The 17,414-nt window shown below is 37.7% G+C and overlaps 1 protein-coding gene across 1 annotated transcript in view; it reads left to right on the forward strand.

The window, feature by feature from the left end:
- Window positions 1-17,414, forward strand: part of LOC120523157 (cytoplasmic dynein 2 heavy chain 1) — a 417,821-nt gene that overhangs the window by 381,056 nt on the left and 19,351 nt on the right. The gene's annotated exons all lie outside the window — the stretch shown is intronic.

Genomic DNA, 17,414 nt, shown 5'->3' on the forward strand with positions numbered 1-17,414 from the left:
ATTGATACCATTGATTGGCCACCACACTTTCCTGACCTAAATCCAATAGAACACCTCTGGGACATTATGTTTTGGTCCATCCAATGCCACCAGGTTGCACCTCAGACTGTCCAGGAGCTCAGTGATGCCCTGGTCCAGATCTGGGAGGAGATCCCCCACAACACCATCTGTCATCTCATTAGAAGCATGCACCGATGTTGTCAGGCATGTATACAAGAACACAGGGGCCATACAAAGTGCTGCATACAATTTTGAGTTGCTGCAATTAAATTTTGGCAAAATGGACTAGCCTGCTACATAATTTTTTCACTCTAATTTTTGGGGCGTCTTTGAATTCAGGGCTCTGTAGGTTGATCATTTTCATTTCCATCAAAGCGATGTGGCATCCTTTCGTTCCTAACACATTACCCAGTCTATATCAGTATAGATATCCAGGAGGATTTCTTTTTCCCATTGAGATCTGATGTGTTTTCAAAGTGTTCCTTTAATTTTTTTGAGCAGTTTATATTAGGGGTGGGATTCGATTAAAAAAATTAATCCAATTAATTAGAGGATGTGTAAGAATTAATCTTGATTAATCGTATGTAATCACACATAAATTTGCCCCAAATCGCAAATGTTTTTTTTAAATTTAAAAGGGTTTTAGTGGGCGACAGAATCAAATAATAGACATGGACATGAATAATGTAAACTGAAGCTGTTTTAATTTCTGAAAAAAAAAATGCTTTTAAACTGCATTTGAATTCAAAACAGAAACAAAAATATCATCCCTGGTTAAAATTGGGCAGACTTAAAAATAAAGTGGTAGTTTAAGTACTTTAAGTACATTTTCAGAATGGTATTGTCTTTAAATAATAATAACCAAAATTTCAACATAAAGTGCAGTTTTTCTTCTTAAAAAAATAAGTCAGAAACATAAAAGGTAATTTGACCAACTTAATCTTTAAACTCTGAGTAACCTTAGCCAAAATTATTTTGTACATTAGGCTAAAACAGTGTGATCATTGAACATTTTGTAATTAGATGTAATTAGAATTACTAACGGTCACGGAAGTCCAATGATCCCCAGTAAGAGCCACAAAGTCCGCTTTCTGTAATGCATCTAATTTTGCTTGCTTTTCAGTGTGCACAAAACCATGCTTTTATCAAGGCTTCGCTCGGGTAGTCTTTTGAAATGAAATTTTCCTCCGATCAGTCGTAGGAACGCGCTTTATTCCAACTCTAACATTTTTGTAGCTGTGATGTGTGCATCAGTGTAATCGATGTACCAGGAAATCATGCATTGACAAAAGTTCCCTTTGCTTGGAATTGAAAGTGTGATTAAATCGTTATTTTTTAACGCGTTATGGAGTACATGCATCGAAGCTTCTCAGCTGTGCTTGTGCTAAGAAAAGGAAACATTTTAAAAATAACGTAACATGATTCTGCGTTAACCGATATTTTTCATACATCCCAAACCAAGGAGATGCGATGGTAAAATGAATCGGGAATCGCGCGTACATACTCAGTGCATCCCCTCTCGGGAATCGAACCTCGGATGTCGGTGCTAGAGGTGAAGCCTCTACAATTGCCGCGCTTGGCTTGTCTATTTGAGAATATGTAGATCGGGTATATATATATATATATATAATATATTCGCATCGGAGAAGTAGTGTGTTAAAGAAGTTATGAAAAAGAAAAGGGAACATTTTAAAAATAACGTAACATGATTGTCAATATACAGTAATTGTTTTGTGAGTGTTATTGAGTGTTGCTGTCATCAAGGATTTGATTATCATTATTTCTTTCAATCAGGGTCGTATTTGTACGATGTGTTGTGTTCAAGTTACATTCCATGTTTGTCAATCGTTGTAAAGATAAGAGGTTTCATTCATCGATTCGTTTCTTACTGCATCAATAAACAGCTCGTCTTCCTCTTTATCTGAGATGTGACACACTGCATGCACGGGTTTTTTTTACACTGTCTTCCTTTAGCGGGACATTGACTTTTTCCACCGTGTGCTTTGTTTCCGCAGTAGCTGCACTTATGAATATGCTTGTATGTATCAGACGCTTCATATTTTTTTGCTGCCTTCTCAATTGTGTAATTCGGTTTTTGTTCAGCACTCTTTGGAACTGTTGCTTTTTGTCTGTGCACTGCGTCAGTTCACGTGAGCCGCTTGGTGTTCTTGCATCGAAGGTTCTCAGCTGTGCTGGTGCCATCTCGTGTGATGTCCACAGCTGTATGTAATGTCAGCTAAGACCCGCACTTAAAAGTTTCTCTCGCAGTTTCGCTGAGTTTGTGCCAAACACCACCTTGACCATCTCATCTTCCTCTGCATAAGCACAGTCCTTCACCCGTGAATATTTAGCGGCAGTGTTTCTATTGGATGGCCTCTGACGGACGGCCTTACAGTGGTGTGAAAAACTATTTGCCCCCTTCCTGATTTCTTATTCTTTTGCATGTTTGTCACACAAAATGTTTCTGATCATCAAACAAATTTAACCATTAGTCAAATATAACACAAGTAAACACAAAATGCAGTTTTAAATGATGGTTTTATTATTTAGAGAGAAAAAATCCAAACCTACATGGCCCTGTGTGAAAAAGTAATTGCCCCTGAACCTAATAACTGGTTGGGCCACCCTTAGCAGCAATAACTGCAATCAAGCGTTTGTGATAACTTGCAATGAGTCTTTTACAGCTCTGGAGGAATTTTGGCCCACTCATCTTTGCAGAATTGTTGTAATTCAGCTTTATTTGAGGGTTTTCTAGCATGAACCGCCTTTTAAGGTCATGCCATAGCATCTCAATTGGATTCAGGTCAGGACTTTGACTAGGCCACTCCAAAGTCTTCACTTTGTTTTTCTTCAGCCATTCAGAGGTGGATTTGCTGGTGTGTTTTGGGTCATTGTCCTGTTGCAGGACCTAAGATCGCTTCAGCTTGAGTTGACGAACAGATGGCGGACATTCTCCTTCAAGATTTTTGGTAGACAGTAGAATTCATGGTTCCATCTATCACAGCAAGCCTTCCAGGTCCTGAAGCAGCAAAACAACCCCAGACCATCACACTACCACCACCATATTTTACTGTTGGTATGATGTTCTTTTTCTGAAATGCTGTGTTCCTTTTACGCCAGATGTAACGGGACATTTGCCTTCCAAAAGTTCAACTTTTGTCTCATCAGTCCACAAGGTATTTTCCCAAAAGTCTTGGCAATCATTGAGATGTTTCTTAGCAAAATTGAGACGAGCCCTAATGTTCTTTTGCTTAACAGTGGTTTGCGTCTTGAAATCTGCCATGCAGGCCGTTTTGCCCAGTCTCTTTCTTATGGTGGAGTCGTGAACACTGACCTTAATTGAGGCAAGTGAGGCCTGCAGTTCTTTAGACGTTGTCCTGGGGTCTTTTGTGACCTCTCGGATGAGTCGCCTCTGCTCTTGGGGTAATTTTGGTCGGCCGGCCACTCCTGGGAAGGTTCACCACTGTTCCATGTTTTTGCCATTTGTGGATAATGGCTCTCACTGTGGTTCGCTGGAGTCCCAAAGCTTTAGAAATGGTTTTATAACCTTTACCAGACTGATAGATCTCAATTACTTCTGTTCTCATTTGTTCCTGAATTTCTTTGGATCTTGGCATGATGTCTATCTTTTGAGGTGCTTTTGGTCCACTTCTCTGTGTCAGGCAGCTCCTATTTAAGTGATTTCTTGATTGAAACAGGTGTGGCAGTAATCAGGCCTGGGGTGGCTACAGAAATTGAACTCAGGTGTGATACACCACAGTTAGGTTATTATTTAACAAGGGGCAATTACTTTTCACACAGGGCCATGTAGGTTTGGATTTTTTTCTCCTAAATAATAAAACCATCATTTAAAAACTGCATTTTGTGTTTACTTGTGTTATATTTGACTAATGGTTAAATGTGTTTGATGATTAGAAACATTTTGTGTGACAAACATGCAAAAGAATAAGAAATCAGGAAGGGGGCAAATAGTTTTTCACACCACTGTATATGGGCAGGCACTAAATTACAAACGCCAGCGGCAGCCTGTCTATGAACTTAATTTAAACTTTAGATTTACACCGTGCTTTGTTTCCAAAGTAGCAGCACTCATGAATATAGTTGTATATGTCAGTCGCTCGCTTCTTATTGTTTCGCTGCCTTCTCAATTATATAATGCATGTTTTCTTCAGTGCTTTTTTGAGCTCTTCCTGGTTTTCTACGTACTGCGTTGATAGTCAGTTCACGTGATTACGTGGGAGGCGTGATGATGTCACATGAAACTCCGCCCTCCACGGCCATCCAGCTCAACTCCATTACAGTATATGGAGAAAAATAGCTTCCAGATATGACCATTACGCGTAGAATTTCGAAATGAAACCTGCCCAACTTTTGTAAGTAAGCTGTAAGGAATGAGCCTGCCAAATTTCAGCCTTCTACCTACACGGGAAGTTGGAGAATTAGTGATGAGTCAGTGAGTGAGTCAGTCAGTAAGTGAGTGAGGGCTTTGCCTTTTATTAGTATAGATATATATATCTTTCTTCTATATAAATAAAATGTAAAATGTTCAAAATCTTAAATCTCCGAAAGTTCTTCACCGATTGCTTTGAAATTTTGACACAACGTTGCGTTCGAATACACGCGTGTTTTTATATACCTACACCTACTATTATATAGATGTCACACCTGTGACAGATAAAAACATGCTTTTTTGAAAAACAGTGCCATCTGTTGGACATAAAAGCAACACACGCTATACTAAATATTTTACGATTCCATTTCAATGTTTCCGATTTAGTACGTAAAGGCACGGACATGGCAGTTTTTGGCGTGCAACCAGAAAGAAGTGATAGCAATGCGGTCGTACATATCGATGAAATCGCACAGTATCAGGCTGGAAGATACATAAGCAGCAATGAAGCTGTATGGCAAATTCTTTCATTTCCCATACTTGAACGAAGTCCAGCTGTTGTTCACTTAGCAGTAGAAAATGGACAACACGTTTATTTCACAGCTGCAAATGTGCAACAAATAGCCCTGAATCCACCGGCTTCAACGTTAAATGCTTTCTTCACGTTATGTGAAAAATGACGCATTTGCGAAAACACTGCTGTATTCAGAAGTGCCTACGTATTACACATGGAATGAGAGTAGAAAATCATTTGAACGACGCAAACGAGGAGAGCGAGTCGACAGACATCCTGGCATATTCAAAGAAACTACGATAGGCAGAATGTACACCGTGCATCCCAATCAAGATGAATGCTTCTTTGTTCGCATGCTGTTGGTAAATGTGCCCGGTCCAACGTCTTTCCAGCAATTGAGAACTGTCAACTAGGATATTTTTATTTGTCCTATTAATCACATCACTCAGGAAACTCTATTTTTGTTGTGGTATATATAATGTACATTCTTTACAAATTTATATTGTAAGCTTTTAAAAAATCCACTTTGATCTTGTAAAATATTTGAAGAAAGCACATTCTCTTTACCTTTGTCAAAATTTTGGCACCAATTTTAAATTTGCCATTTGGCAGAGAATTGATCTGTAGAGTGGTTATTCTAACAAGTTTTAGCCATTTATATAGGACCTTTGCTTCCATGTACTCCAAGATCATAGGTAATATTAAGAAAACAAATTTTGTAAAGTTTTCATTTGGCCTTCTCCTTGTTCAGAAATAAATTTAATAGAGATGTCTGCTGTCAATAATGGACTAAATCACATTTGTGTGTTGAACTAATATGACTTGATATTCTACATTCCAGTATAAGTTAATGTTTTTTAACTGTTTGTAAAGTAGTGTAGTAGTAACTAATGCTACTTCATGCCTCCAGAGCCCTGGATTCTATTTGTGTTGAGATCGCATGTTTATCCAATATTTGAGAGACTTTATTCCTAATACTCTGCTGTCTTCTTCTTCATGTCTTCCTCTTTATGTCTTCATCAAGACATTTATTTTAGGTTAATTCTAAAGATTAATATTTTTCGTTGAGCCGCAAGTTAGTGTTGTGTTTAATGGGATGCTTTTTGAAGCAGGCTGCCAGAAATTAATTTAGTGACTGAAATGACTCAGATGAGACACTCCCATTCTAACAATCATCCACAATTTGCTAAAGGGGACACTGCCCCCAAACTCCCTGTTCCACATTTAACAAGGAATGGGGCTCAAAGACACTAAAAAAGGACTTGTTTGTGTTGCGACAAAACAAAGTTTAAAGAACCCTGCTTTAAGGAAACCTAATCAGAATGTCTGTCAGTTTTAATCAATGTTAAAATAAATCTCTACATGTCGTTTTCACTTTATTAACATTATTATGTCAATATCCCAGCTCAGTTAATGCCCTGTGTGCACATAGTTGTTTTGTTTTTTTTTGGTTTTTTTGGGGGGGGATTTCACTTTTTCTCCCAAATTTCAGAGACATGCCCATTAGGCTGATGACTCTGAAACTGTCTAATACTGTCTCCTTGTGAGTGATTGCAGTTGCATGTACAAGTCTCCTCTGTGAGGGTTGATTCCTTCATTGTTAGGCAGTGCGCACCCCATCATACAGAAACTGGAATATAGTAAATGGAACCACTGACTTCTCACAAAGGTCTTTTTAGTGGCGAAAGCTATTTCATTGAAAATTGTTTTTCCTATAAATGATAACACTACCAGTCATACTTTGATTTGTTCCCTATTATACCTGACAGACACAGTTTTTGCATCTACTCATTGTTTACACTTTATTGTCAGCAAATCCAAAATATACTTTCAATATACAAAATACACTGTGAAAATGAAGTAAATTTAGTTGGCCTCTTATAGGACTAGGGTGTTGTACCATGTTAGCCATTATGAATGTAGTGGGAAGTCAAGCAAAATGATATCTTTTATTGGCTAACAAAAAAGATTACAATATGCAAGCTTTTGAGTCAACTCAGGCCCCTTTTTATTAAATGCAACTGTATAGTTTATACTTTTTGATATTTCATCATGAAACATCTTTTGATATGATTTGGCAATTTTTACTTCTCAAAATAATGCTGATTAAAAAAATCTTCTTGGCAGCAGCAAAGCTGTTTGATTCAAAGATTCCTTCTTTTACATCAGTGTAAATTGCACTTCAAGTAACTCAGAAAAATCAATAAAATGATTTGTAATAAAATGTGTAATTAAAAGAAATACACACTAATAACTAATTATATAAATAACATTCCCTTATTATTATTTATTTCTTTTTTTTTTTTACAAATGGCCAAATCATACTGTTAAGAATATTTTAATGCTATTCTAATTTTTAGCTGATGCAAAATAAAAAAAAAGTGCAAAAATGACATGACATTGTTTGATCTCTTTACTGCTCTGCTAGTGGAGCATGGTTTATTGTTCAAGGTAACATTGTTTATTGCAGGGAATCCCCAGCTGGATACTGGTGCAGTCTTTTAAATTTTATGGTAAGATCAGTGAAGGACAGAAGAAAAGCCAATTTCTATATAAATATTGTACTATATGTGATATTTATTATAGTCATTTTATTTTACATGGTGAAGGGCATGGCAAAGTAGTCAGATTCAGAAGTTCAGATTCCATTTTCTGCCTGATCTCTGCGTTTGTGTAGTTTCTACTTTCTCCAAGTGTCTGTTGATGTTTTCTATGGATACTCTAAGTTTAACTGGCATCTCCAAATTGACCTGGCAAGAGTAAATGTGTTTTGCAATGTACTATCATCCTATTAAGGATGGTTTCTGCCTTGCTACTAGTCCTTCCAAGGTAGGTTCCTGCTCAATTTAACCCTGAAATTAACTAAGCAGGCTTACATAATGGATGGATTTTAGCTTAGGAAAGCTAAGGAAAAAACTCTTAATTTCTAACAGTATCAGAAGACAAAAGTCACAGTGAAAGAGGCAATTTTCATTTCCAACCACAATTTGAAATGTTAAAATGTTAAGATTATTAACAATTTTTAGTAGTGTTTGTGGCTAGCTACAAATATACATAAAACAGAACCATTAACATTTATTTAGTCAGTTGTCAAAAACACTGCTTCTATAGCGCTCACGTATATAACGGATCCTGCCAGAGACAGCTCATGAATGGAGGTCTCAAGGCAGGTTTCATATTGTGTACAATTGGTATATTTTGGTTTATACTGTAAAAACTACAGATTAGGAGAGGCATTTGGGCATCAGAAATGGCAAGCTACTCTCAAAATTGGCTTTTGATAGCCTTAAATGCTATGTAATGTCCAACCAAATTTCCAAGAGGAATCAGTTTTAAGTAAAAACCACAATCTTATTATAGCAAATTGCTCCTAGCTCTCTGTTAACATCACAACATTTACGCATTAAATCAGTGTGATTTGTAGGTCTTGGGTTTTTGATTGTATTATTATTAGTATTTTTATAGTACATTGACGCTCTGTGTAAGAAAGTACTATATTTCCTTAGAAGGCTGGCGTCTTTCAACATCTGCAATAAGATGCTGCAGATGTTCTATCAGACAGTTATGGCGCGTGCCCTCTTCTATACGGTGGTGTGCTGGAGTGGCAGCATAAAGAAGAGGGACGCCTCATGCCTGGACAAATTGGTGAGGAAGGCAGGCTCTATTGTAGGCACAGAGCTGGACAGTCTGACATCTGCGGCAGAGCGGCGGGCGCTGAGCAGGCTCCTGTCATTCATGGAGAATCCACTGCATTCTCTAAACAGTATCATCTCCAGACAGAGCAGCAGCTTCAGCGACAGACTGCTGTCACTGTCCTGCTCCACTGACAGACTGAGGAGATCGTTCCTCCCCCTCTCTATGCAGCTCTTCAATTCAACCCGGGGAGGGTAAACGTTAACATTATACAAAGTTATTGTCCGTTATTACCTGCATTTTTATCACTCTTTAATTTAATATTGTTTTTATCAGTATGCTGCTGTTGGAGTATGTGAATTTCCCCTTGGGATTATTAAAGTATCTATCTATCTATCTATCTATCTATCTATCTATCTATCTATCTATCTATCTATCTATTTGTGTTTATTAATTATATTTGTGACATCATCACAGATTAATTTTGTTCAGGGGTGGCACTGTTGATTATTTATTTATTACATTTTTTCATCTCATCAAATAAACCAGAACTGTACATTTCCATTTTCATAAAAATGCAGAGGTTGTTGTTTGTTAGTTGACAAAGTTATATTTTTTACTTCAGACAAAACACATTTTTTTTTACTTCAACAAAATATGAAATGTATCCAAAGGTGCTCAAAAATTTACATGGAACTGTGCAGGATATCACTACCCAAATTAACCTTCTTACCCTTATGTTTACCTCAACAAACACAAGCCAAAAGCATTGAATTTCAACAAGAAAAAATCTTATTATGTGTAACAGAAATATATAAATACCAAAACATACATACAGTAAAAAAGTATGTCTAGTTTCCAATGCTGTACTGATGCAGATTTAGTACACATCCTTAGTGTGATGTTTTGAAACATTTACCAAAGCACAGCCCAGTATTACAATCTGGACAGAAGAAATGTGTTTGTTTGCACACATTTCTTACATTTTTTTCTGTTGTTTGCACATGAAAGGGCAGAAAGTCATGCCTGACTAGCACGATCAACAAGCCACTTGTGTTATTGCAGGCTAAAACAGTGCAAGGCTTAGTGACTTCCTCATTTCACCTGACCCGAATATTGACAATTGGCCCTTTATGAACAGTGCTAAGGGGGCTAAGTCCTGTTTGTCCTTGCACTTGATCTCAATTATTTTACCTTTTTGTCACACAGCTACTGTCTCACCACACTGAAGTCTCACATGACTGAACATATCACAGCAGTTTGTCCATAGTGCAGTATCATGCATTAGATTCACTTTCTATGCCAATGTCTGATGACCAGTTCACATCTTTATCACTGTCACTTGATTTGAGTAATGGTTAATTTTCCCTTCATTCTAAAATTTCCTTTATAGCTTTTCATTTGCTATTGTGTTTTTTTTTTGTTAGAGTTTCCACCACACTTATGAATGTTAATGAATTACCATAGAGTTGCCATAAAGTGGCAGAGGACATAGAAATGATTTTTTACAGCATGATGTTATTTTTTTACACTAGATGGCAAGCAGAATACTGTCCTGAAAGTTATTCAGGTGTAACACTATAAAGCAGATCATTACTGTCGCCCAAGGTCTGACTCGGGTTTACCTTTAATTGTGTAGAATTCCAAGCCTGAATCACACTTAGGGTTGACATAGCAATACGCATGGACGCTGCGGCTCTAGGCTGTCTGTTTCAGTGGTTGGTTGTATTAATGTGTGTGTAAGTAATATGTGTGAGGTGTGCTAAGATGGATCTGTATAGTCGTACTGACTTGCTTAATATTGGATTACGATGCCATATGGACATTACAAGCAGTTACCTGCGGATTCACAACATACCACAGGATATAGCAAGGCCTCCAGGGGCTCCTTGGATTGTTATCGGTTCCGAGAGGCAGCACAGACTGCATTGCAAACGCAAGCAGAAGCATGGATGCCGGCCATGCCAACTGGTTAAACTAAGGAAGCAGCCTCATAAAACCCTGATGCTGAGCGCCTTCCTCACAAACGCCAGATCCATCATCCACAAATTAGACAATCTGGAATTAATGATGGCTACAAACTTCTATGTTTTTTACAATTTTATTTTACTAGTATAATGACAATAAAGGCTTTCTAATCCTAATTTCTAATTGCAAAGAAGTTAAAGGATCACAGTGTCCTATGAGAAAATAGTCTGCTCTTCCCTTTCTTATAGATTTGAAAACTCTGTTGTTATCATTTAGGAGGCTTTTCAGCTCATTAGCAATCTAGGACTTGTTATTTAGATAACTGTAAACTGTTTTTGAGAGTATAATAGCATTGACACAGAATCCCTTAATATTGTTCACATGTAACTCACACATTCAGAGCCATTTCAGTCTCCAGTGTCCACCTCCTTAGTATCTTAGTGGCAGCAGCAGGCCATATAATAACAGGCTTGAAGGTGGGAATAAGATGGATCAGATAGTGACCAAATCTGCCCGGATTTGCTCAAATCTTACTTTTAAAAGCAGCTTTAACATATAAATAAAGCAGGTACAACTTGTTTTGTCCACAAGTGGAGCATGATACATGCTGATGGAAGTTTGTCAGTGTTCCTTCCAAAGTCACATGATTGAAATAAACACGTATTATAACTACAAAGTTGGAATGATTCTTCAGTAGAGTGTTGCTGACAAAGTGAATCATTTCTGTTGCTGGGGCTCAGTCCTTACTAACATAGATAGATCTGAAAAAGCTGTCCACATGGTTTTGTAAAGGTTTTTCATCTTCATTGAAACACCAAAATGTTGTAAATCTTGCCTGTTGGCCATGAACACTTTATTATCCAATTGCACAGTCTATTTATGGAGCAAACCTGAAGTAAACTGAGGTCCTGAAAATAATGAGGGAAAAAACAGGCCCCTTTATCTGGGCAGACAGTAAATAGTAACTGGTTTTTTATGTTTTCTAAGGCCTTGTAAAATATGTAGGAGTGCTGCCAAAATAAATACAGTACAGTGAAATATTTGAGTGTTTCAAGATGCAGTACCCGTTAACTTATGCAAAAAAGGTAGGGAATGACTGTCCCTAGAGTAAAGATGAGATCACAAATAGAATTATCAGAACAAATTGAACTCGGTGCGTTATCACATGACAGTAATACATCAGGTTTTCCGTATAGCTCAGTTTATTGTCAATTCACACTGCCACGAAAGACCAGGCATTTTCACATTTATACACTCTGAAGAGCATTTTCTAAATGATATGTTTTTGGTGGTGAAATATGGCATTTCAGTGTGAATGAAAGGCCAAAATAATAAATAAAGATACATTTTCAAAATGATCCATTTTAGTTGGGACAACTCCTGAGTCACCATTTGCAGAGGGAGCGTTTTATAGTTTGAAGTGTTTACAAAAGGTACTTTAGCTCCTATGGTTCTTTTTATGTTGGTAAACATGTTAATACTGAAGATGCCTAAATTTTTGGATTTGATTGACATGTACATTCTGCAATATTCATCTATCTGATATTCACTCATCACTCATTCTAATCACAGACAGAATCAATGTTATCTACCTCAGCATCAATATCTCAGTGATGGCCAAGGCTAGCTGCCTCAGTACATCTCAGAAATGGAAGAGACGGGCTACATCAATACCTTAGCCAGAGCTGGAAGTTGCTCCTTTTATGGCCTGTTGGGATGCTCAAATGACTGTCTCTTAAAGAGATACATTTTCAAACTACCTCAGCAAAGGCCAAGAGCTGCACTCCTATGACATATGCAAGTGTGACGCTTTGCTCCCAGAATCATTACTTTTGAAAGGGCTACACAAATCAAACACATCAGCAATATATCTGAGGCTAGCTACCTTAGCCTCCATACCTTAGCAGGGGCCAGAGGTTGACTACATTGTTACTCCTGAAAGGACTGCAAAATTACTCTAAATGAGACTTGGATTTTCTTCTGCCTGGATAGCATTATGCTTTGGTTTCTTGGTTGCATCCTTTGAAAGAGCACATAACAAATCACTTGAACATGCACTCTAGTGAAGATGATATCAATAAACAAGGCAAGCTTCAGTAAGATAATATTCAACACTCGGATCTTGGCACTGGCTTCCAAGGGCTCTGAAGCAACATACTTGGCTCCTGATTCATAAATTAATGGCTACACCCCAACCTCTGTCAGGTTTAAATGGCTGCTTGAGTGGAAGGGATGGTTCTGTCGGCATTTGGATGGAAGTGACATAATGCATCCTCAAAAGTCTCTTCCTCCCTTCTAAGGGTGGAAAGAAAAGATTGTTAGTTCTGGTGTCGCACCATTCTCTTTCCCCTATACTTCCTAATTTTTTAAAGCCCTTTCAGGCACATGTATTCAACACAATTAACCAGGATGACGTAATCTTATTTTCCTTAAGTAGATAATGTGAACAAACAGCCAGTAGTTCATTGTCTGGATAATAAATGTTAATTTTTATTGAGATAGACAGACAGACAGACAGACAGACTCTTTATTAATCCCCAAGGTAAATTCACATACTCCAGCAGCAGCATACTGATAAAAACAATATTAATTAAAGAGTGATAAAAATGCAGTGCAAGTTAAAAAATGCAAGGTGGAGAGCGAGGCAAGTGTAACAGTCTTTAATCTTGTATACAGTAATCCCTCCTCAATCGCGGGGGTTGCGTTCCAGAACCCCCTGCGATAGGTGAAAATCCACGAAGTAGAAACCATATGTTTGTATGGTTATTTTTATATATTTTAAGTTCTTAGAAACTCTCCCACACTGTTTATAAATATTCTCCGCACAGTTATACAGTAAACCCTAGTTTATAGCGGTTTAAGTATGCAAGCACCGCGATAAAGCGGCGCAATGACGGGATCAATGTTAAGGTAGCCTTTCAGCATTTTTTTTTACAGGCGCGTCTGTATCTTCTAAGCAAACAGCCCCTCTGCTCACACCCCCTCCATAAGGAGCAGATAATGGGGCCAATCATACGCCTCCCTGATGGTATTGCATGATGGATAAGTATCTGCCTGTATTTCTCAGAGAGAGCGAGAGAGACAGAGAAAAACAAACAATGAAAAATCAATATGGGCTGTTAGAGCTTTTAAGTGTGCGAAGCAGCGCACGGGAAGCATATCGTATATCATTTAGGAGTTTTATTTAATACGTAATACGTGCTCTGATTGGATAGCGTCCCTTGTATGAAATCAACTGGGCAAACAAACTGAGGAAGCATGTAACATAAATTGAAAGACCCATTGTCCGCAGAAATCCGCGAACCAGTGAGAAATCTGTGATATATATTTAGATATGCTTACATTTAAAATCCGCGATGGTGTGAAGCCGCGAAAGTCGAAGCACGATATAGCGAGGGATCACTGTAATGTTAACGTTTACCCCCTCAAGTGGAATTGAAGAGTCCCATAGTGTGGGGGAGGAGCGATCTCCTCAGTCTGTCAGTGGAGTAGGACAGTGGCAGCAATTTGTCGCTGAAGATACTCCTCTGTCTGGAGATGATACTGTTCAGTGGATTCTCCATGATTGACAGGAGCCTGCTCAGTGCCCGTCGCTCTGCCACAGATGTCAAACTGTCCAGCTCCGTACCTACAGTAGAGCCTGTGTTCCTTAACAGTTTGTCCAGGCGTGAGGTGTCCTTCTACTTTATGCTGCCTCTCCAACACACCACCGCGTAGATGAGGGCACTCGCCACAACTGTCTGGTAGAACATCTGCAGCATCTTATTGCAGATGTTGAAGGACGCCAGCCTTCTAAGGAAGTATAGTCGGCTCTGTCCTCTCTTGCACAGAGCATCAGTATTGGCAGTCCAGTCCAGTTTATCATCCAGCTGCACCCCCAGGTATTTATAGGTCTGTACCCTCTGCACACAGTCGCCTCTGATAATCACAGGGTCCAGGAGGGGGCTGGGCCTCCTAAAATCCACCACCAGCTCCTTGGTTTTGCTGGTGTTCAGTTGTAGGTAGCTCGAGTCTCACCATTTAACAAAGTCCTTATACCTTAAGGTGCTTCCGTATACACCTTTGTTATTGACACAGATGGCCTGTCTCCCTGCTGCATTTTTTTTCCACATAACATTGCTCAAATCAGATGAAATCCGTCCAGCATTAAAATAGTGTTAGTTATTTCAGGCTTAAACCACACAGGAATGTAATTATTTGCTCATATCTGCACAATTTCTAGTGATTCTATGTCTTTCTTATATACTGGCAGGCAGGCCTGCACACATTTATCTGGTTGCAGACTGATTCACACCCTTAAGAATTAACCTACTTGTTTGTTTCTTTTTACCAAATTCTATACCACTTTTAAACCTCATTAAAAGCAAGAAACTGTCCTAATGTTGCCTGTTTTTCCTTTACTCTATAATTGTTCTAGGAAAGCATCTTCTTCATCAAGATTTCCTAAAAGAGCCAATTAAATAATGAATATGCTAAATATTCAAAGGAAACATACTCTGTGTAATCTGTGCTATTTGAAAACTGAATATTTTAATAACATTAGATAAATACTGTGCTACTTTGACCTACATAATTGAGGTGTAAATAATTCTGCTTTAGTGGAAAAAATGTCTTCTTAATCTTCGCTTACATTTAAAAGGCATCTAGGCAAATAATTGTACAGTATGCTTCAAGCTGTTACCCAGAGTATAAACAAGCAGCAGTGTATTACCCAAGGGTTTCATTATGCTCTCACCAAGCACTAATGATAGTAATTTGTATGGACTACTGTTGTATTGTATTTTAATACACATTTAGCCACCTGAGTGGGGAGATGTGTGTAATTTCTAGTCGGTTGTGGCTAGCACAAAGTAAATGGTGATAATTCCTTAAATGTATACAGATCTCATGTTACAGTTGATAAATATGGGACATATTGCATATTTCACTCTGTTCTGTCTCGGTTCTTCTCTGGCTTCTACTGAGGTTTTACAAAATAGACAAGTACATCATATGATTTCTGTGTAAACATTTTTTCAGATGGTGTTATTTAGCTTTCCCTTATTCACATACAGTATAGTTGCTGATATGCTGTTATAAATAAGTCACAAAGCATATACTATATATTCTCTTAGCTGGCAAAAGTATTCTTCACTATTGTGTTTTTGTTACCATAAAAGATTACATTTTAAAAAAATGTAGAACTGGTCCATCACCAACAGTCCTTGGGAAGAAATCATTTTTCCCACAGTACAAAAGAGATGTGGGCTAAATTAGTCCAAGTTAACCAAAAGCAACTTACTTTTGTGACACTGAACATACGTAGGCCATCATACCAGATTTCTAGAATACACCCTTCACTTCCATCAGCTCTACTAGCGCTGCTTGTGGGTTTTCACTCCTCCTCTAATTGTATGTAGTTAGTGGAGGAGGAGTAGTAGTAGTAGTAGTATTGCAACATGTACATTTTGCACATTATCTCCTCACATAATTGGTGGTTCTCCAGGTCCTTTAGTTTTCTATCAGAACCCAAGGACATGTAGGTTTGATGATTGGTGGCTATGGGTATGAGGTTCAGTGGATAGACATCCCACACAGGGCTGCAGTGACTCCTTTCTTGTACCAAAGACTTTTCATCCTTACGGCCTTGTACTAACTAAACAAGCTGAAGAATGTGTGAATTGTTTGGTTTTTTTTTGTTTTTTTATTTAATAGTATATTAGTGTTTCACTTCAAAAATAGTGCATTGGCACCTTTATAGATAGATAGATACTTTATTAATCCCAAGGGGAAATTCACATAATCCAGCAGCAGTATACTGATACAAAGAAACAATATTAAATTAAATCCTTGTTATGTTTGAAATCTGATGGGTTTACTACAACCTTTAATGGAAATGGATTGCAAAATTCATGGTTCAACATTTCAATATACTGTAGCAACATCTCTAACCCCTATAGCCAAAGCAACATTCGAGTGACTAAATAACTTTTTAAATATGCACGTTTTAAAAGTGTTTCATGAACTCTTGTAAATGAGTAACAAAGACATGTAACTATTATCCTCTATTAATGATCCACTTTCCATAAATACATCTGTCAATTTGACTGGCTTTCATTTCTTCTCGGAGTGTATCAAATTGCCACAATTTGAACATTAAATGTCTAGGTATTCGCAATTTTTCTAATTTTCTTGCCTCCTGAAATTACTAAGGATATCTCTTATAGACCAAAACTGTCAGTTTAAACGGTTGTAACTCTCATTATATTTTAAGTTTATCACCCCTTTAAAATATATCTTGATATCCATGTGTTACTAGAAAGTTCTGGCGGAGAGCCTTGGAATCCTAATTGTTGAGTTAACTTTTGGTTTAACCTGTAGTATTATTAATAAATGTACTAATGAGTTTTCACTTTTCATATTCACAAGTTTTAATTCCTCTTTCTTAAAGTTTTCATCTCTCATGAACTCTTGTCTTTTTTGTATTATTCTCTTTGATTTTGTATTGTGTTGTGCATTTTAGCATTTTGGTAATGTAAGATGTAATTTTTACGACTTTCTTTTACTTCTTTGATGCCAAGTGTGGTAGTTCAGTGGTTAGTTTTCCCATCTCTGTATGGAGTTTGTATAGTCTGCTCATGTCCATGTAGGTTTTCTCTGTATGCTCTGCTTTTCTTCCATTATTATATACCTAATATGTACATGTTGGTAATTGGCAGCTCTAAGCTGGCCAAGAGTAGGTGAGTGACACCATATACAGTATGTGTGAGTGTGCCTTGTGATGGTTGGTTCCTGCCACTTGCTTGAAGTAACTTCAGAAGGCCTTGGGCTACCATGACTCTGCAATGGAATAAGCAGATTCTGAAAATGGATGAATGCATGTATATTAAATATGCCATACAGATGGTCTTGGAATATCTGCTTTACTAT

Source organism: Polypterus senegalus, chromosome 2, assembly GCF_016835505.1.
Source record: "Polypterus senegalus isolate Bchr_013 chromosome 2, ASM1683550v1, whole genome shotgun sequence".
NCBI lineage: Eukaryota > Metazoa > Chordata > Cladistia > Polypteriformes > Polypteridae > Polypterus > Polypterus senegalus.